Genomic DNA, 23,463 nt, shown 5'->3' on the forward strand with positions numbered 1-23,463 from the left:
TCCGCCGAAAACTTAAAAAATAAAATATTAAAAATTCATCTCTCCCTCCCTCCCTCCCTCCCTCTCTCACTCTATCTTTAAAAAAAAAAAGAAATTTAACAGTAATAAAATTCTTTGATTAACTTTATGCCAAATACTTGAAAATCTCAGACAAAATAAGTGAATTCCTGAAAAAGAGAAACTTTCTAAAAACTGACCCTCAATAAAACCATTTAGGAAATTTAACATAGCCTCTTCCCCCCTCTAAAAATATTAACCCTACCCCACACCCCAAATACTAAGCCCAGGAAGTTGAGTAGAAGTGTAACCAAACTTTTAAGAAACAGATCATTCCAGTCTTACATAAATCCTTTATCTGTGAAGTTGACATAATCTGGTCTGGATATCTAAACTACATAAGGACAATATAAGAAACAAAAATTATGGGCTAATTTCACCTATGAACATAGATGTAAAAATCTCATGATTAAAAGACTAAATCCAATTGTATATGAAAAACACTATCATGACACAGATGGGTTTATTCCAGTGATACAACAGTAATTCAACATTAGAAAATTATAAATGCCATTTACCACATTAACAGAAGAAAGGAGGAAAACCACATGATCATCTCAAATGCACAAAAGACATCTAATGAAATTCAATACTCATTCTTCACACACAAAAAATATCTTAGCCAACTAGGAATAGAAATGTCTTTAAAGGGTATAATTTAAAAAAAAAATCTACAGGATGTGACTGAGGTGTAGCTCAACTATAGAGTGTGTGCTTGGCATGCATAAAGCCCCAGGTTCAATATTGTGTGTGTGCACGCGCGCACGTGTACACGCATGCACGTGTTTGTGAATGAGAGACAGACAGACATATGGGTGGATGGGTAGATAGATAGTTTTTGTTTTCTAAGCTGGTCTCAAACTCATAGGCCCAAGTGATTTTCATGCCTCAGCCTCCTGAATATTGGTACTACAGGTGCATGTCATCATACCTAGCTCTGTAACATTATTGTTAATGGTGAAACCTAAGACACATTTCCTTTAAAAAAAATTAAGTGCAACATAAAGATCCCAACTATTAAAAGTTGTACTGAGTTATTAGAAGTCCTAACTAGTGCAGGAAGACAAGAAAAAAAATTAAATGCATAAGCACTGGAAAGAATTTTCATTCACAATAGTTTAATTGACTACATAGAAAACCCAAAACCATTCATAGATCAATTATTAGAATAAAACAATTTAGGAAGATGACTGAGCATAAACCTTTTCAATTTTTTAAAAAAGCTTATATGAGCAAATAGAAATTGTAAAGAAAAAATATATACAACATTAACAATAAGATAACTAATAATTAAGTTTAAGATTACTGAAAGGTATCTTATAATATCTAAATAATGAGAAAGATATACTATGATCAAGAACAATAAGGTTTAATGCCATAAAATAAGGGAATAAATTAAATGCATGCATAGATTAAAAGCTAGAGATCATACACATATAAAAGACAAATCCCATTCTTTAATAGCTTGTGAATTTTTGCAAATTTGACTCAAATTACCTTCCATTCAGGATAGTTCAGCAACTAATCATAGGTACAATTAGTCACTAGTCATAGGCATTTTAATTAATTTGTAGTAAAAGTTGAAACAGCACTTTAGAATTCTGACAACTGCAACAAACAAGTATAGATGGGTTCTAGTTGAATGACTGTGGTTCTACTGGTTCAAAGGTCAGTCAGTGCACATTCACTATACCATAAATTCGGATAACCACTCCCACCAGTGATGGAATGTTGCCAACATTTTACAGAACATATAAGGTTTGATTCTTAGTAATGATCTGTCAACATGTTAAAACATCATCTCCTTAAAAGTCACCTGAAAATGTAGAAATTTACTCTGAAATTGTACTCTCAGGGGAAAACAGGCAAAATGCATTAATAACACAATGATTCTATTAGGCTCAAAAAGTGTCTCTAATGGACTTATGTTTGGTCTTTATATATGTTTGACTCTTGTATATGTAAAACCTATAAACAGGTATCCAATTTGCTTTACAACAGATCTAAACTTGACAAAATGAGTGATTTTCTTTAGATCTAATTTTAATTTTGGTTTATAATTTTTGTGATATTCTACATTGTTGCCTAAACTTTGCTCTACCTAAATTTCCTAAAAGAATTATAAATAATAATCATTTGCTTTAGAGTTACCCAAAGATGACAATACCTATAGTTGACATTCATTGAATGACTGCTATGCACCAGGCACTCCTCTATAAGTGCTGATTCATATTAAACCATGTCATTTTCACAACAATCCTATTAGGTACACTGCCATCATTTTACAGACAGGAAAACTGAGGTACAAAAAGTTAAATTACTTTTCCAATATCACATAATAAGTGGAAAATCTTGGAGATTCATACCCAGGTAATCTGTCTCCAGAGCCCAAACCCTTAGTTACTACATTATGCTGCTTTTCACAATATATTTAAAATGATAAAGGAAATTATGAAGGACCAAAAAAACCTCTCCATTAAAAATTAGTTGTTAAGAGTTAAGTAACAGGCAATATAATACTAAAACAATTTATTATAAGTTGATACTTCACAGCTATTTCAAAGTGTCATGACTATGATGAATAGTTTTGAAGCTGGACAGACCTGGCTCTGAATCTTGGCTGTGCCCTTTACAAGCTGTGTAACTTTGGACAAGTTTCATAACTTCACCAAGCCTCAGTTTCCTCATCTGTAAAATGAGAATAATAAACATCTCACAAAATTGTTGTTAGTAACATAATTATTGCTACATGATACTGATATGGTAAACAAAGATACACAAAATAAAAAGAGGAGGCTCTCAATTTTCTCCCAGGAAACAAGACTTTATTATAATGACATAGTGAAGATGATTACTTCAAGTTACTGCAGCAATTGAAAGATTCACACACTAATGTAGAACCACAGTCTTCTCTAATATATAACAACAACAAAAATGCCCCTACATAAAAAAAAAAAAAAATCAAACACCTAGAAGTAAATCACTGGATCTTTAAAACAAAAATACCGCACATACATAAAGAGGCAAATAGTACATTGCTATTTATTGACAGCCATTCCCACAAACCCCATTCCATACATATTCCCTTTAAGACTAGTGGTATTTAAGAGGCCTAAAAGAGAAGGGCTATGTTAAGATGGATCAATTCCTGATACTGGTAGGAAAGAATTTTTTATAAAAGAAAAACAGAAAGAAAGGTAGGGTGGGAAATGAACCCAGGGTCACTGGAATACAAGAGAAATTTATTCAAAGCAATCTAGAGTATCTCCACATTTAATTCCACAATCATATCTGTATGTTCTTCTTCACAAAAGAAAAAAAACTCTGTTCATTTTCTTGTAGCAAACAGTAGTTCCTCAAAGTGTTTAAAAAAATATTTAGCTTAGAATGTTTTTGTTCTGTATATTTCTTCTGTCCCAAACAAAAAATATGACTGGTATAGGGTAAAAACTATAGAGTCACAGTTATAGAACTGGGATTGAATCTTAATAAAAAGTGGTCAAAAATAAAATATGGGGCTAGGTACGTTGTAGTTCAGTGGTAGAGCACTTGTCTAGCATGTATAAGGCACTGGGTTCAATTCTCAGCACCACATAAAAATAAAATAAAGGTCTATCATCAACTAAAAATATATTTTAAAAATGAAAATGTATATTGAAGATCTCTGCTTTATTACACAAGCAACATTAAGTTATGAAATAGCACTCCAAGGTAAACACAAGGCAATTCAGATTGACTATCTGAATCTGTCAAGTGGACTATGATCACAATACTCAGGGGTTTGAATTTGAAATGTTCCCCAAAAGCTCAAGTGTTGAAGGCTTGATTCCCAAGGCAAAAAGGGTTCAGAGATGGCACCTTTGGAAGATGACTGGATCATGAAGGATCTAATCCTATCAAAGACCCATGGTAAATGTATGACGAATGAACAATATTTAATGCTGGTTGATGGATGAAACTTAGGAAACGAGGCCTAGTTGGAGGAAGTAGGTCTTTGGGAGTGTTCCCTTAAAGGTTACATCTTATTCCTGGCCCTTTCCCCCACCATGAGCTGAGGAGCTTGGATCTGCCATGTGCTCCCTGCCATGATGTTCTGCCTTGCCACAGGCCTAAATACAATGAATACAGCTGACCATGGACTGAAACCTTTCAACCTACAAGCCAAAATAAGTCTTTCCTAAATGTAAGTAGATTTTTGTCACAGTGACAGAAAACTGACTAATACACTTAATATTAGGAGAGGTACAGAAAAATAACAATCTCTAAGCTCTAGGTTCTCATAGTACCTGGGCAGTATCAGATTTCAAATCCTAATATTTCATCTATGCTTTTAATATTGAGAATACTGGGGGATGGGGTGTTGAAGCCTTCCCTCCTTTTTTTCATTAACAGTTTATGGAATTTAACAGATGTACCGTCTTTCATGTGGCCTCACATTTGAAGTGATGAGAACATACACATGGTTTACATCTTCTACCATATATCTTACCTTACCCATCAAGTATTTAAAAAGTGTGCCATCTTTCAACCTTTACTTTTTTTTTTAAGTTGAAGATGATAATTTTTCTATATATGATGCAATTCATGTCAACTAAAGTATAATCTCAGATGTCATTATATTTTAAAATCACACTATTGAATATCACCTGTATTCTGTTGTTTATCAGATTTACAGTACATTTTTTTGCCTTTAATTTTTTGCATTAATAAAAAAATTCAATTGGGAGCAATAAAAAATATTAAAAATACTATATTATAGCAAACTATAAATGCTTTAAGAACAGCACAAATCACTGTCTGACTTAAGAGAAGTTGAGATTACTGAATTAGAGGGAAGAAATGAAGAAAGATTTCATGGAAGATATAGGATTTGAAAAATGAGATTCCAACAACCTCAACTTCTGAATATAAAGACAATTTAAACCAAAAAGTTTTTGTCTACAAGGAGGTGTATTTTGCCTACTGGCTACTATTAAAATGGAGACTGGAAAAAGAAAATTAAATAAATTTAAGAGAATATTTTCAAAAAGGAGTTTGACAAGAATAGCTATATAATTGAAATACTACCTTAAAATTTTATACCAAAAAAATTGAAAAATTAAGAGAAAAAAATTGAAGTAACTAAGGCTATTCATTCAATTCATTTATTAATATTTCATAAGCTTCTGAAAAAAGAATTTAAAAAGTACAACTGGACATGAAATTTAGCTCTAAGAATTAAGGCAAATCTGACTGCACCTTCAAAAGAGGAATTTATCATATGGATCTTTATGAAAAAAGGCACTAAAAATGTGCCTTTAGTAACAGATTCACATAGGATACAAACATCTTTTAATAATTTGTTAAGCATAGCATATATAGAAAAAAGTACACAAATAAGTATATGGTTCAATTACTTTTCACAAAGAAGCACATTTATGTTACTAGCACCCAGATCAAGAAGAAAACAACAGTAGTATCCTAGATTCCTCTTATGCTTCCCTCTTGTGAGCACCCCACTGTTTCTTCCTATAAAAGATATCACTATTATAATTTCTACAAAAGCTGTTAAGAACTTCAACAAAACACAGATGTGTTTTGTCTGTTTTGCATTTTTTTTTTTTTTAGTTGTAGCTGGACACAATGCCTTTATTTTATTTATTTTTATGTGGTGCTGAGGATTGAACCCAGCACCTCTCATGTGCTAAGCAAGCGCTCTATCCCTGAGCCACAATCCCAGCCCCTGTTTTGCATTTTATAGAAAGCTTAATATAGGATGTACTCTTTTATACATGTTTTTTCACTCAACGTTATGTTCATGTTATTGCTCATATAATTTATACACATTCTCGTTGAATTCCTCTTTTGAAGGTGAAGTCAGATTTGTCTTAATTCTTAGAGCTAAATTTCATGTTGGACACATTCTCATTGTTTAAAAGCAGTTTGTTTGTTTGTTTTTGGTACCGGGGATTGAATTTAGGAAAACTTGACCACTGAGCCACATCCTCAGCCCTATTTTTAATTTTATTTAGAGACAGGTTCTCACTGAGTTGCTTAGCCCCTCGCTGATGCTGAGGCTGGCTTTGAACTTTCAATCCTCCTGTCTCAGCCTCCCGAGCCGCTGAGATTACAGGATGTGCCACTATACCTGGCTGTTTAAAAGTAGTTTTTAAATCAATCCTTGATAAAAGCTGACAGCATAATATTAAGACGAATCTGAATTAAAATTCCAGTTTCAGGCTGGGATTGTGTCTCAATGGTAGAGCACTTGCGTTGCATAAACAAGGACCTTAGTTTGATTCTCAGTAGGATGCACACATGTGCGCACACACACTCACACAAACCTCCCACACACACCCAAATCCACTTTCAACAGTAGATGACATTAGACAAGTTACTTAGGAGTCTCGACTCTTCAGAAAAAAAATAAATAAATATGTTTGGTGATGTATACCTGTAATCCTAGCTACTTAGAGGCTGAGGCAGGAGGATCCCAAATTTGAAGCCAGACTGAGGAACTGAGTGAGACTATCTGTGGGGGGAAAGATACATGCATACATTGTTGGCGGGACTGCAAATCAGTAAAACCACTCTGGGAAGCAATATGGGGATTTCCAAAAAAAACTAGGAATGGAACTACCATATGACTCAGCTATCCCACTCCTCAGTATTTACCTAAAGAACTAAAATCAGCATACTCTAATGATATGCCCACATCAATGTTTACAGAAATGCAATTCACAATAGCCAAGTTATAGAATTAGCCCAGATACCTGTCAACAGATGAATGGAAAAAGAACATGTGACACATGGAATTTTATCTAGTCATTAAGAAGAATGAAATTATGGCACTTGCCGGTAAATGGATAGAATCGGAGATCATGATGCTAAATGAAATAAGCCAAACTCAGAAAGTCTAGGGTTGAATTTTTTTTCTCCTAGGTGGAATGGAAGCTAGACCAAAATAAAAAATAAAAAAATGTGTGAGGGGGAATCCTATGAAAATAGAAGAGAGAAATCAGTGGAGAAGAGGAAGGGAATTGAAGGGGAGGGAGGAGGGATGGGAAATGGGAGGAAAGGTAAAATGAAATTGTCCAAACTACCAATATACCACAGTGAATTTCACCTTTATGTACATCTATAAAGCACTAATTTTTTTTAAAGCTATAAATAGAAGGAAGACCAACAGAATTGCGGAAAGGGAATAGAGGGTGGGAGAAAAAGAGGGAAGGGGAAGTACTGGAAACTCAATTGGAGCAAATTATATTCCATGCTTGAACAATTATGTCAAAATGAACCCCAATATTATGTATAACTATAATGCACTAATGAAAATATGAAAGGGTGGGACTGGAGCTGTAGCTCAGTGATAGAGGGCTTTCCTAGCATGCATAGTCCCTGGGTTAAATCCTAGCGCGCGCGCGCGCTCGCTCGCGCGCTCTCTCTCTGTCTGTGTCTGTCTGTCTGTCTGTCTCTCTCTCTCTCTCTCTCTCTCTCTCTCTCGATCATAAAGTTGTGATGTTTAATTAAGAAACTAAATGTATAGCAACTGGCATAGAATATATGCTGATCCAAAATATTAGTTCCCTTCCCTTCCTCCTACATAGTCAAGGTGAAGTTATACTACTAGTAGTCCCTTATACATCGCCTTTTTCCTACATAGGTATAAGAATTTTTTTTTTCCAACTCTCCCCTATTCGAATCCTCTTGTTCAAAGTCATATTCAAATGCCACCTCCTCTATACTGCCTGCTGTTTCAACTATATTTCACCTATGTCACTTAATATAGGTGTTGTATTGGGGTTATCTTTAATTGCCTTCTTGAAGAAAGAGAACACAGCTGAACTTTCATCTTCATCCCTCCTACCACACAAACAAGTTTTGCACACAAAAAGCACTCAAATATTTGAAGAGTTAGTAGTATTGTTCTAGAACTATCATTACTAAAGAAGAGTGACTGTGTTCATTTATACCTGATATTTTACTAATAAAAAATTAAATAGATAATATTGCTACCTTTAGAGTCTCAATCAAATAAATAGCCATGTTTCTATATTACCTGCATTGGTGTGTGTAGGTATGTATGAACGTATGTTGCTGGGGATCAAATCCAAATGTCTTACACATGTTAAGCACATGCTTTACCACTGAGCCACACAGCACCTCAGCCCATGATCACACTTGCATTTGGCATTAATATATCTGTGATAAGGCTAGGTATTTCTTGGAATACTATTTTATAAAAATTCTATAGTATAATGTTGTTAAACAGTTCATCAATACTATTATCAAGTTGAAATTTTATAAATGTCATCAGTCTGGGTTGTGGATATAGCTCAGTGACACAGTGTTTATCACATGCATCAAGCCCTGGGTCAAATCCCCAATACCACAAACCAAACAAACATCACCAGTCTAATAAATCTTATAAAAATGTCACTGTGTTGTGTTCACTGTAGCTGAGATATTAATAATGAAAGAAAGCCTACTTCCAAAATATTATCTTATAGCAAAAATGGCCTTCAAATTTTCTTTTAAAATTCATATAAGTATGTGTCTGGGGGAAAAAAAGCCATCTAATTTTTATGAAGCATCCTTTTCTATGAAAATTTATTAATTAAATCAATATTTAAGAAGTCCTTGAAATACCTATTTTATAACATTAAGGGCAGATGAATATAGAATACAAGGTGCTTGGGGTGAATAGGCGATGATAGAAAAACAGACAAAAAATGTACTGCTCTTACATTAACAATCTGGAATTTTTCTGCATGATCAATATTTCCTTCATTACTTTCTCTAAATGATGAGAATACTTTTTTGTCCTTTTAAAATAAATTATACATACAACTAACAATTTCAAATTGGTTCAATTATAATTTGGATATATGAAAAAATATTTTAATTAAAAAGCGTGTAAGTAAATTTTATCATTACATAACTTAAAGCCTAAAGAAAATTTCCAAGTATTACAGTATTTCATCACATAATTGTCAGACTGCATTAAGGTATATGTATGAGTACACACGCTTCCTAATCTTGCAAAGAAAAAAACGTTTTATGCAAAAAAATTTGCCCCAAAAATTGCAACAATTATGCAGTGAAATACGGTACTTACATATTGCCCCACTAGCTTAACCATTGTCTCTCACACATTTTTTTTTAACCATGAGAATGAACTGCCCTATATATTTCCTTATATTTTCCCAGGAACAAGGACATTTGCTTAGGTAACACATTAAATTTTCTATTATGTAATTATATTCCATATTTGAATGTCAACAGTTGCCTCAAAAATGACCTTTAGAGCTATTTATTTCCCTAATGCAGAATCTAATTTATGATCAAGCATTGTATATAATTGTTAGATCTCACATGAGGGTGTGGGGGTGTGCACCTGTAATCCCAGATGTTCAGGAGGCTGAGGCAGGAGGATTGAAAATGTGAAGTCAGCATGGGCAACTTAGTGAGAGCCTGCTTTGGAATAAAATAAAAGGGCGGGAATATAGCTCAGTGGTAGATAACTTGCCTAGAGTATGTGGTAGGCTCTAGGTTCAATTCCCAGTACCATAAAACAAAAGGGACAAAAATTCTATCTTGTTGAACAATTCCTCAGTCTTTCTATAAATCTCTTAAGACCCATATTTTTCAAGAGTGTAGACCAGTTTAGTAAATAATCCCTCAATTTATGTTTATCTGATAGTTTTTCATGTTTAAATTCAGGCTATCAGAAAGTGATGTCCTATCCTCACTCTATCTCGTATGAGAAGCTGCAAGTTGCTTATTGGTTCTATTATCATCGATCTCTGATCATTTGATTAAGGTGACATTTGCTGTTTCTCCCCTATAAAGTTACTGTTTTTCTCTTTGTAATGAGTAAATATTTTAAAAGGAATTATCTTGATATCATATGAATATCATATGAGGAAATAAATAGCTCTAAAGGTCATTTGATGTTCCTCATCAAACTATCACCCAAAAGTTTTGGTACCCACAATAAGTTTTGTATAAGCCAAAATAACATAATTGTTTCCACATGGTCATTTTCTAACTCAAACAATTATGTTTGTAATTTTAAGGAATAACTTTGATTTTCCCCAACTTCAACATTCATTTATTTACTTATATTTATACAGACCCATGGACTCTTATTTTTTCAATGGGTTATATCTGTATTTATCATTACCTATTTGGCCAGTGTAAGTGTCTCCAAACTGGCTCCTGTTCCTTTTGACATGTCCTCATCATTCTTTATTATTGTTAACTTTCTGATGCAATAAAATTTTCCAGGTTCATGTTGTATTTTCCCTGACCTACTTCTCTAAGGAGCTCTGGTTTCCTTTTAGTGGAGAATGACTGAGAAACTAAGATAGGGTTGTTCAGTGTGTTCATTGTTACAAGGAAAGTAATTGCTTCTAGGCTCTTTTGTCAAATAAAGCTGTGATACACATACATAACATGCATATATGCATATGAAGGAACACACATGTGTGCATACATACTTATGTCTACATGAGAAAAAGATGTAAATATACCCAGCCATATGTGTATATTTATCTATCTTTATATAAATAGATTAACAACCATTAGTTCACAACCTCCGATTCAAATCTAACATCCAGGGATTCATTCTACCCTTCCTTCTTTCCATTTATAAAACTCCCTTCTCCAGCAATAAAAAATCTGGCTCCTTTATCCTCAATACACTTACTCATTTGTTCAGTTCTAAAATTTCCATAAAATATTTTCAAAATTCATAATATATACCACTACCAAAAAGCCAGCTTATAATCTAGGGTTCATTATTTGTTTGTAGTTCTGTTTATCTTGATCTTGAGCATACACTGTGCTCAAGATCATATTACTTGTTTTCATACTTCACTGTGGCTATGTTATTATCTGAAATACAGTTAGGTTGTGTCCGCCAAAAACTAAAAAAAAAAAAAAAATATTAAAAAAATTCTCTCCCTCTTTAAAAAAAATTTAAAAAATAAAATAAAATAAATAAATGCAATTACAGAGGTTGCATAGAGCTGTAAAGTTTAGTAAGTCTACTTCCTATAGGAATAAATGAGCCTTGCTGCAGCCATTACATGCATCCATGACCATCCCACCCAGACCCAGTTGTTTTCTGGGAATTAGTAAAAGGAAGATAAAATGAAATGGGTGAACCATATTCTAGTAATCTCATAGATCATTACTTATAATTTTCAAATTGTGTTCCTTAAGAGATGCCACCAAGTCAAAGAGGGCAGGAGCCAGTGGGTAGAACTCCAGTTCCCAATCTTCATCCAAAGCTCCTGTGCTTGGGAGTGACAGAGTGCTTGCCTAGCAAGCAAGAGCAAGGCCCTGAGTCTGATCTCCAGGACTGGGAAAGTCAAAAACAAACAAACAACAACAACAAAAAAAAATTGCTGTACTATTGGTATATTATTCAGGCTTCAGCCAAAAGTTTTATTCATTCACCAAATATTTATTGAGTGTCTCTGCTATGCCAAGTACTGTTCTAGGTGCTTGGGATACTTCAGTGAACAAACCCTTCATGGGTATGGCATCCCAATTATGGATAGAGAAACTTCAGTCCTAATCCCCAAGTCTGAATGTAGTATCTCTTCCCTCTGAATCACCACTATTTCTACTTCTTATAATACATTATAGTAAACGGTAAAAAATGGTATAACTATTGGTATATACTATGATTCCATTAAATTTTGGCATCTTGACAATCTGGTTTACAGCTTATATATAGTTCGATAATTAAAGTAATGAGAGCTACCATTTAGTGAGCATGTTTACAATTAGTTCATTGAATCCTTATAATATCACTTCTATTATTAGTATTTAACTAGTGAAAAATTCAGGTTCAGAGAGATTAACTAATCCAAAGTTATACAGCTACTAAGTAGACTAATATTTAAACTCAGGTTTGTCCAAGTTCTACACTGTCCTTAATCAATTTCAGTATTTAATTTAGAACCTCATCTACAAAAGGTACCTAATTTTATAGAATAAACAACTAGATAAATAAATAACTTTTATCTTGGGCTGAGGAAATGTAAAAAGTGAATTAAATCAGAAAAAGAAGAAAATCCTTAATATGCCTTATAAAAACTTGGCATGATTTAGCCTTTGCCTATCAGACCAACCATACCAGCCTTCTTCTTTTTTTTTTTTTTTTGTGGTGCTGGGGATTGAACCCAGGGTCTTGTGGACACGAGACAGGCACTCTACCAACTAAGCTATATCCCCAGTCCCATACCAGCCTTCTTTGATGCCTTAAACTTAACATGCTTCTTTTCATCTTAAGGTCTCCAATCCACAGTTCTAACAACCCCTTTCTTTTCTTTAAATTAATTCCTATATATCCTTCAGATTTCTGCTTAAATATATTTTTTCAAAGTAGTTGTCTTTGATCACCTCCCCACTTAACTAAGTCAGGATCTCTAATAAGCTCCTAACATACTGTGCTTCTTTATGAAATTTTAAATAAATAAAATGTGTATTTAATATATTCTTGTGAGCAAAAAGGTGTCTCTCAATGAGCATGAAAGACATATGGGACTCAGAAAATTCCAGAAGGGCTGGGGATTAGCTCAGTTGCATGAGAGCAGGATGTTCACATACCAAGTTAATGATTAATTCATGCTTGAAATTGTTTATATATTATTCTATTAGAAATTGATAATAATGTTTAATCAATAAATCACTAGTAACGTGGAAAATTCATTTCCAGTTATTATAGAATAGTTTTATCAGATCGATTCTTCTAGTAAGAAAAATTCTAAAAACAAACAAAAAAAAGCAACTGGAACGCAAGAGGCCAAAATACCACAGAAAAAGGAAACACAGGATTAATTCTGACATTCTTCACTACTTTTTCCTCCTGGAACAACTAGCTGCAGACAAGAACTTCTGGCAATCTCATGGGGCTGCAAAGACAGAAATTGGAGTTCAGAGCTACCAATACAGGCAGGATTTGAAGGGCTAAAACTTCCAGAAAAAAAGGCAACAACAGAAAAGCAAGTGTGGACATCCTATACTGGGAATTTACTGAATCCTAACCTATGTGGGGGCAAGAGGCCAAGAACCAACAAAGTGCCTATTTTAAGGCAAAAAAAAAAGTAGGTAGAACTTTGGTTGTCTCACAGTACTAGAAAAGAAAAAATTGAGAGTTCAGGGCTTGCCGAGAAATAGAGGAACTGGCAAAACACTCCAGGATTCCATTTGATACCTCTGAAAGACAATACTCTAGAAGTAAGTGGAAACTGAATGTAAACCAGCCCCTATGAAGCTTAAAACAAAGCCTCAAGTCTTCTCAAGCCTGTACTGGCTCAAAGTCATCTGCTCCTACTTTAAACTATCATCAGAAGAAAATTAAATCATCTCTAAACAATATCAACATCAAGAGCTTCTATCATATCTCATATGCAAGAACTAGTATCTATAAAACAAAACAGAAATAAATTGAAATTCCAGAACTAAAATAAAATAGCAATATAACAGATGCTTTTAACAGATTGGACATTAGATCAACAAGAAAAATCAGTAGTAAATATCCAGATGATGCATGGGAAAAATAGAGCAAAGTGCATGATAGACATATGGGACTCAGAAAATTCCAGAAGTGCTCAGAGGTAAAGCACTTACCTAGAATCTCAGAAGAAAATGTGTGAAAGCGTGAAATAGAAACAATATCAGAAGATATATTCCAAACTTGACAGAAGACTAATATGAAGTTATGAACCTCAACCATCTTACATAAAGAAAACACCTGGGTGCATTACTGGAAACAAAATAAATTGCTTCCCTAACAAAAACAGTAAAGTTATAATATATAGAATGATGTATTTAAAATGCTGAAAGAAAACAACTGCCAACATGGAATTCTAAGTCCAGTGAAAATATCCTTCCAAAATCAAGACTGACAAAGAATGCTTTCAGACAAAACAGAACATTCACTATCAACAGACTCATATTAAAAGAAAGGAGCTGTCTATAAAGAAACCAAAGAATCATAGATAGAAGTAAAACAGAAAAGAACCAAAAACACCAGAAAGGAGAAATGTGGGTAAAATTAAATAACTATGGATTATTTAAAATTACAACAATGAACACAAAGCAAAGAAGAGGGAATGATAATTGTCATGAAAGGGCTGTAAGGTCGCCAGAGCCCTTTGCACATTAGATTATGTGCAAATTGGATACAACAATTCCTTCTGTTCCTTATTCACAACACTTTACAATGTGACTTTATTTTCTTCCTATCAAGAGATGGAATCTATATTTCTATCTCCTGAATTTGAGTTTGGCCATGTGATTTTCTATGACCAGTGGAATATCAGAAAAGAATAGGGACTTGAAAAGCATTTGCACACTGGGATTTGTCCTCTCTTGCTACTTTTAGAATTCTAAAACCACCAGATGAATGAAATTTCCTGTTAGCCTACATAGAGAAGAAACTCTCCAACTCCTAAATGGGTCAAAAACCTGCCAACCAAAAAACACATGAGTAAGGCTATATTCTGTATCATTTGGCCCATCTATGGTCCCCAGCAGACCAAAGAGATCAACGTAGCTTAAGAAAAATCTACCAGAACACCAACTATGAACTATTAAATAACTTACTTAAGCCACTAAACTTTTTATGCAGCAAAAGCTGATACAAAACTATAAGTAGGTTAGTGGTTTTCAAGCAGGGTTAATTTTGCTCCCCTAGGATAACTGGCTACTATAGTTTGGATCTTAATTGTCCCCAAAAGATTTATATGTTAGGCTAGGGTTGTGGCTCAGTGGTAGATAGCTTGCTAGCATGTGTGGGGCACTGGGTTCAATTCTCAGTACTATGTATAAATAAGTAAATAAAATAAAAAGGTTCATTAACAACTAATAAAAATATTTTTTTAAAAAAAGACCCATATGTTAAAGCTTGTTCCAAAATCTCCCCCCCCCCAGAGGTACTGAAGATCAAACCCCACTACCACTGAGCTACATTCCCAGCCCAAGGCTATGGAACTTTAAGAGGTGGGGCCTTATGAGAGGTCTTCAGGTCATGGGGACATACCCTTGAAAGGGATGGGTCCCTAGCCCCTTTTTCTTCCTCTCTTTTTCACTTCCCAGGCAAAAAGTGAGCAGTTTGCCATATGCTGCTACCATGATGTAGTGCCTCACTACAGACCCAAAGCAATGGGGCCAACTAATCATGGACTAAAATCTTCAAAACTGTGAACAAAATACACTTTTTTTTCTTTTTATGTTAATTATCTCAGGTATTTGTTATAGTAACAGAAGGCTATGGCAATGTCTACAGACATTTTTTAGTTTGAGTAGGAGGGATTTACCAGTTACCTAATGAGCAGAGAACAGGAATGTTGCTAAATATCCTATAAGGACAACCTTCTACAACACAGAATTATGTGGCCCAAGTGTCAACAGAGCCAAAATTGAAAAACATGTAAAGTATGATACAATGGAGTAGCTTTAAAAACAATCCTATCCAAGAGAACTTTCTTCAGCAATGGAAATTTTTTATATTTGTTTGTCCAACATGGTTGCCACTAACAAGCAAGCAAATCTAGCGCTTATGGCTAGTTTGAGAAACTTCTGTTTTAATTTTATTCTATCTTAATTAACACACAAGGCTAGTGACTTCTGTATTTAATAGCACAGTTCTAAAACTTAGATGCTAGTGATGTTGAGAGTAGTAAAAAAATTAGTTGGACAACAGTGGAAATAATGAGTTTGATAAAGGTAAGGCCAACCATCTCTTGGTACAAGCATTCCAACCATTTCTTTTGGCTGTAATATATATAAATCTGAAGTACAGTACATTGATAAAACAATGAACTGAAAGGTTATTTAAAAATAAAGTTGGTACATCCTGCAATAGAAAACTGTTCATGAAATGCTGATTGACAACCTTAATTAGTAGCTTTTCCAGATTAATGCCATGAAAATTCTAGGAATGCCTATGATAGAGATACATACATAATTTGTAGGTATATATTTATCTGTATACATATGTATATGTAAATATATTCCAGATATATATTATATATATTTTTATATATGTGTGCATATATAAATTTTTTTAAGTCAAAAAGTGATTTAACAAGAACTGCTAGCCTGTAATCCCAGCTACTTGGGAGACTGAAGCCGGAGGATTGCAAGTTTAAGGCCAGCCTCAGGATCTAAGTGAGCCTCTGTCTCAAAAAATAAAAAGGACTGGAGTATGTACCTCAGTGGTAAAGTGCCTCTGGGTTCAATCCTCAGTACAAAAAAAAAAAAAAAGAACCACATTTTAGAGGTCTTCAAGTTGCACCAAATGAATATATTTTAATCAAATCAATTGCAGGTAATTAAATATTCATTTGCTGTATTACTTAATCCCCTGCAGCAGTTCAGCATTCTTTTATCATCTTCTTTTCGACTCTCACCCCATCTACCACCAGAGAAGGAAGAAGTTGATTCAATGTTGCTACAATTCCATGGATTTTTTTTTTTTTTTTAACTTGTCAGCATTAAGTAGGTCAGTTTTCTGCTCTAGTGGGTGTTTTGGCAATAGGTTCTCTTACTGGAATACAGTGGCTCCTGTGCCTGGTAAGCACATACCACAAAGAAAAGATTCTGAATAACTCTCCCTTAGACTGCCTGATCTCCAGAACAAAATCCCTTAGTCTTAACTGAATACTACCAGGAAATTCAACAGAACACCAAAGAAGTAAACCACAATTCAAAATTTGTTCTATATAGTTAAGTTTTAAGATTTTATTTACAACCCACAAAGATTTTGCTGAGAATTTGGTAAGCACTTAGCCCTAATTCTAATCACTGAAATTGTTAACGTGTCAGGGAAAGATAAATAGACTATCAGGTGCTTTGTTGAGAATTCTAATAGGTAAAAGCCTTATCCCTAAAACTAAAATTCAGGAAAAACTGTTCCTTATCAAAAAAAAAAAAAAAAAAAAACTTCCTTGTGAGGATATCTTTTTTAAAAACTCAGGACTAACTTAAAACTTTCAATGACTGTATTATACCAGAAAACAAATTTGGTGGACATTTATTAGAATAAATTATTTGTACAGAATTGTCATTTTTCCTTTTAAGCATCAGTGTAGTTTCTCTTCCGCAAGTCTGAGAACTCAGTTTTACATTTTTAATCATTTGTAAATCAAATATGAAAGAAGAGATGACGGATATACATTCAACCAGCTAATTTATTTCATACATAAAAAGTTTCTACAGTCCAGAACAGGGGTGCCTGCTTATAATCCCAGCAACTCAGGGGGCTGAGTCTGAACGATAGTAAATTCAAGTTCATTCTCAGCAGCTTAGCAAGGCCCTAAAGCAACTTAGTGAGACCCTGCCTCAAAATTAAAAAAATATAAATAAAAAGGGTTGGGGGTGCTGTGATTGTAGCCCAGCAGCAGAGCGCTTGCCTCACACATGTGAGGCACTGTGTTTGAGCCTTAGTACCACATAAAAATAAATAAGCAAAATAAAGATATTTTTTTAAAGGGCTGGGTGTATAGTTCAGTGGTAAAGCACCCTTGGATTCAATCCACAGTGCCCCCCAAAAAAAACTTTCAGCAGAGGCAAGATTAATACCCCTATAAACTTGTTTGAAAGGGGAGTGAAATTCAAAAAGGCTTTTTTCTTGTCTTCATATATGTCACATAATGTCACTGGTTCTATTTTATACTTATCTTCCCTTTTCATTATATAGTGGGGGCAAAAACTTATGTCATTGACAGGGAAATGAAAACATGAAGCAAATGAGTAAAATCAAATGACTAAATAGTCATTGTTTAAAATGAGACAATAATGTTTCTCTTTATTGCCACTGGCATTTTTTCCTTTCTGATATACTACCTTAAACCACACTTCCATAGACATGCAGGTTATGTGTAATACATTATTCTGTATGCTTATATGCTAAAACACCATCATAAATTTAACCTACATTTTATCTTTTTTATCAAGAAAAATGAAATACATGTACTAAAAAAACTATAATGTAATCCATATTATAAAAAATGACATGCAAATACCACTCAAGAAAAAAGGGTAGAGGATAATGACAGATGACTAAATAAGCATAAATCTGCATAGAAATATTTGGTCGAATATTTTATTTCTTGAAACTATACTAAGGGCATAATACAAATACAAAAAGCCCACTGCAAAAGAACATTAATTGTGGCACCATTTATAATACTAAAAATTGTAAGCTTAAATATATAAAATGAGGACTAGTTGAATAAATTGATATATCCAAACTATGATATACAACGTAGCTTTTAAAATTCTGAAGTGCTAAAACAAGAACACACTAGAATCCTGGAATATGGATTGGGATGTGGCTCAGTAGTAGAGAGCTTGCCTAGTATGCAGTGGGCATGAAGCTCCTGGGTTCAATTCTCAGCACTAGCTCCCCCCACAAAAAAAAAAAACTGGAATAGAGGGCAAATGTAGTTTGAAAAAAGAAATCTAAAGTTTTAATTGCTTTGATTTACTTTCATAAACATTAATTATGTTGAAATTTCATTAAGTATAAAAGTAGAATGAAATTTTGTTTATCAAAGGAATTTTTAAAATGTTATCTATTTAAACATCAAAGATCCCATTCTTCTTTGAAGGCTTCCCTAATCCTCCAAAGCAAAGTCAAATGTTCCCTCCACTGTTCCCTAAATCACTCTTTAGCTATTTTTGTTATAGGAGTCATTATCCTACTGTTTTCTTCATAAGACTGAACTCCTTGAGGACAAAAACTAGGTCTTAAGCATTTCTAGCCTCTAAATACTTAGAATAGGTACTATTGCACAAACACTTGTAGAACATATACATTCAAATTTTACTTCAACTTTTAGAGACACTACACTACCTGGATTACTTTTTAAAACTCTCCCAGACTTGGTTTTATTTTCCTGCTTTAGGAGTGGAAGGAAGGACAAGAAGCAGAGAAAAACAAAGCTGAAAAGGCATAAAAAAGTTAAGAGTCACTGGTCGCCTATAATCCCAGTGGCTCTGGAGGCCAAGGCAGGAGGATCATGAGTTCAAAGCAACTTAGCAAGATGCTATGCAACTCAGTGAGACCCTGTCTTTAAATAAAAAATACAAAAAAAGGCTGGGGATGTGGGTCAGTGTTTAAGTGCCCCTGAGTTTAATCTTGGTACCAAAGGTGGGGGGAAAAAAAAGTAAGAGTCCCTGAAAGTCATTTAAACTCTTAAAATAGATTGGCTCAAATAATCTCAATGAGATTTGACTTTGATTATTCAATTCCTTAAGCCAATATTTTTTTTTCCTTAAACTGGGTTTTTGTTATCTGTAACTCTAAGAGTGCTAATTAAAACTGTGGAGTGAAGAATGAGTGGAAGAAATGAAGGCAAAAGTCCTTCAATAGCACCCATGATAATATTTGACAATGAAATTCATAATACTAGAAAGTGAAATAGCCAATTTTGGGGATTACATTTTGGAGTAGCCTATAATCTGAAAGACACTACTACAGTTGAGGGCCTCTTGGAAGCTAATTTTCTAGCTAAAATTTACGACCAAAAGAAAACCTTTTTATGAGTTCACAAGATAGCTTCAATGGATATTTCAGGAAATTAGACAGTTGTGCCTTGGTTAACAGCTAACCTGATTTAACTTTATTAGCGATAGTTTCCTATGAGCAAAGATCTGTGGGTCTAGCCACAGTGTCATATTTATTGGGCCTACAATATCAATAATTAAATTTTGTGACTTTTTTTTCTATTTACCTATTAAATTGGTTACATAAATAGTGGCAGGTCTAAGTTCAAAAGTGCAAAAACCAGACTTAGAAGCCATCTATACTGAAGTAACAACTCAAGCCAGAAAACTTATTAAGTCTGCCAAAAGGAAGAGGTTCAACAAAGGTGCTTAACCTGGTACACAGATGAGCTTCAGGGGATCTATGCAGTCCTAAAATAATAGACAAAGTTGAATAAACATTCCTTTTTTTTTTTTTGAGAATAGGGATCATTGCTTATATCAGATTCTAAAGAGCAGATAAGACTAACAACTGCTGATGTAAGGAAAGGAAATATTAAAGGAGAAATACACTGTGAAATGCACTTATATTAAGAAGTTAAAAGGAATCTATGAATTACTAAGTGCTATGTGAATTGTGCTATGTATGGATCATATTGCATTTAATCCTGATAGTAATCTTGTGAGGGACTGGAGTTGTGGCTCAGTGGTAGAGCACTTGCCTAGCATGTGTGAGGCCCTGGGTTTGATTCTTAGCACCACATATAAATAAATTAATAAAATAAAAGATCCATCAACATCTAAAAAAATATTTTAAAAAAATAATAATCTTGTGAGATGAGCATCAGCAGCCAATTTTGCAGATAAGAAAACTGAGAAAAGAAATTAAGGGGCTGGGGTTGTGGCTCAGTGGTAGAGCGCTTGCCTCACATGTGCAAGACCCTGGGTTCGATCCTCAGCACCACATAGAAATAAATGAGTGAAGTATTGTGTCCAACTAATAATAAATAAATATTTAAAAGAAATTAAGGCTAGATATCCAAGCTACCACACTATAGTGAACTATAAGTCAAGTCATTTTAGGGCAGAGTGTACTCAGGAATAGAGTACTTGCCTAGCATGCACTCTGCTCTAGGTTTAATCCTCAGCCATGCCACCCCCACCACACACACACACACACAGTCATAAAAGGGGCTATCATTTCAGTTGCAATGTTGATCATGTCTTTCAGAGCGTATCTCTTTTCAGATCAAGAACAAACTTAGAAGATATTAATAAGAATAAAAATATGCAAAGCCAGGTGCAGTAGCACACATCTGTAATCCCAGCTACTCAGGAGTCTGAGGCAGGAACATTGCAAGTTGGGGAGGCCAGCTGGGACAACTCAGAAAGATCCTGCTTCAAAATTTAAAAAAAGGGCTGCAGATGGAGCTCAGTGGTAGAGCATATGCCTAGCATTCACAAGTCCTTAGGTTCAATCCCTGGTACCATGCAAAAGAAAAGAAAGTAAAAATATGCAATGTCTGATTAAATCAAATTATTTCTGAGGCTGACTAAATCTGAAAGCTTGGCAATTTGGCAGACTCCCATTAATAACATCATAAAATTAACAGTTTAAGCCCCAAAAACTGGGGGGGAGGGGGCAGCCAAAAGATAAAGTTTGGGAAATGGGCCAGTTTTAGCCTTTACAGTTGCTCTTCAACAAAAGCATAAAATCAAAAAACATTAGGTGTCAATAATCAATAAAATATGGGAATCCTGCCTAAATTATCCTTCTTTTTCACTAATACATTCTGGCTCCTAATCTAACACATATTTTTAAATAAAATACTTCCAGCTTATTGTCTATGTGAGCCAAAAAGAGTCCCAAGTTCTTGCTGGGATCTTTTCCCCACTTCTAACAGCTTGGCACTCTCAGTAACAACTTTCATAGCAAGTATACATGATACTTTTTAAAGAATTTAATCTGAAGAAATAAAATCAAGAATTAATAAGTGGGATGGACTCAAACTAAAAAGCAAAAGAAACAATCAATGAGGTGAAAAGAGAGCCTACACTTGGGGAGCAAATTTTTGCCACATGTATGTCAGAGCACTAATCTCCAGAATATATAAAGAACTCAAAAAACTTAACACCAAAAAAAACAAACAACCCAATCAATAAATGGGCTAAGGAGCTGAACAGATACTTCCTAGAAGAAATACATTTGATCAACAAATGAAAAAATGTTCAACATCTCTAGGAATTAGAGAAATGCAAATCAAAACTACTCTAAGATTTCATCTCACACCAGTCAGAATGGCAGTTATCAAGAATACAAACAACAGTAAGTGTTGACGAGGATGTTGGGGGAAAAGGGACATTCATACATTGCTGGTGGGACTGCAAATTGGTGCAACCACTCTGGAAAGCAGTATCAAGATTCCTTAAGAAATCTTGGAATGGAACCACCATTTGACCCAGCTACCCCACTCCTTGGTCTATACCCAAAGGACTTAAAATCAGCATACTACAGTAATGCAGCCACTCCAATGTTTATAGAAGCTCAATTCACAATAGCTAAACCATGGAAGCAACCTAGATGCCCTTCAATAAATGAATGGATAATGAAATTGTGGTACATTGTAATGCATTCTGCTGTCATATATAAATAAATAAAACTACATAAAAATAAATAAATAAAAAGTACTTTAAATAAAAAAAAAGAAATTGTGGTATAAGTACACAATGGAACATTACTCAGCATTAAAAGAGAATAAAATCATGGCATTTGCAGGTAAATGGCTGGAGTTGGAGAATATCATGCTAAGCGAAGTAAGCCAACACCAAAAAACCAATGTGAATGTTCTCTCTGATAAGTGGATGCTGATCCGTAATGGGGAACTCTGATGGGACAAAGGGGAGGGAAGGTATGGGGGCAGGAAAGATGATGGAATGAGATGGACATCATTACCCTAGGTACATATATGACTGTATATATAGTGCGATGCTACATAGTGCACAACCAGAGAAATGCAGTTGTGCTGTAATTGCGTACAAGGAATCAAAATGCATTCTGCTGTCATATATACCTAATTAAAATAAACTAATTAATGAAAAAAATTAATCTGACACTTTTTAAATGAATTTTAAGGTATAGTTGACAAATATAAATTACATAATTTAGAGGATACCGGGAAGATGGCGGTGAGGGGAGTGCATTGCTCCCGTGTGCTGCGTCACTGTGCGGGAGAATGACGAGTTAGAACGGCTAAAGGCTATCTTGTTAGGAATTTCCAGCAAAAGTAGGGTGCTCTGAAACCTGGAGGAAGGATTTCCATTGCACGAGGATCGGCTATGGGGGCTCAAACGCGAGAGATTTGTCCGCACGGAGGGTCACGCTGCTTGTTCGGCAAATCGCCCCGCGGCTGGAGTCTGTGGTGCGCGCTGGGAAACGAGGAGATAGCGACGCAGGGATACAGCGCTGCAGTTTCTGCGGGCTTCTGCCAGCTGTGCAAGCACCGTACTCAGTGCTGAATTCTGGGTTTGAGACGGGGGAAGGAAGCGGTCCAATTCGGTTCTCCATACCAGTCAGACCACAGAGGAGGCCAGCGGCCACCATCTTGGAGAGCTGACGTCACCATCCCTGCTTTCGACTGATCGCAGCTCATTCAGCCATAGAACAGGTAATTTCAGGCTGCCATTCGCCTGCGGCTCGCAGACAAATTACTCAGGCTCAGTGCTAAATAATCCACGGAAACTGCTTCTTGGAGCCTGCTCTTATCAGAGCATGCACCGAGCATGGAGCGGCTGAGTTCCGGCTCCCGGAACTGCTCTGGCCAGGGCTAAGGAGCCCGCGGAAACTGCTTCTCGGTCCGGGTCTTGCTGAGTACTGTGGAGGTAAATACCAACCGAGCCTTCGTGGGCAGTGGCAAC

The 23,463-nt window shown here is 34.9% G+C and overlaps 1 protein-coding gene across 16 annotated transcripts in view; it reads right to left on the reverse strand.

The window, feature by feature from the left end:
* Numb (NUMB endocytic adaptor protein) overlaps window positions 1-23,463 on the reverse strand; it is a 166,785-nt gene that overhangs the window by 85,478 nt on the left and 57,844 nt on the right. For 9 of the 16 annotated variants that reach the window (XM_015493644.2, XM_048798952.1, XM_015493633.2 and 6 more), the window contains one exon: window positions 2,661-2,745. The exons of 4 other annotated variants lie outside the window; for them this stretch is intronic. The gene's annotated coding sequence lies outside the window, so the exon portion shown is untranslated. Of the gene's footprint in view, window positions 1-2,660; window positions 2,746-6,490; window positions 6,523-23,463 lie in introns of those variants that run through there. 3 more of the 16 variants (XM_015493628.2, XM_015493639.2, XM_048798950.1) reach the window with 3 other exon arrangements.

Source organism: Marmota marmota, unplaced genomic scaffold (assembly GCF_001458135.2).
Source record: "Marmota marmota marmota unplaced genomic scaffold, marMar, whole genome shotgun sequence".
Taxonomy (NCBI): domain Eukaryota; kingdom Metazoa; phylum Chordata; class Mammalia; order Rodentia; family Sciuridae; genus Marmota; species Marmota marmota.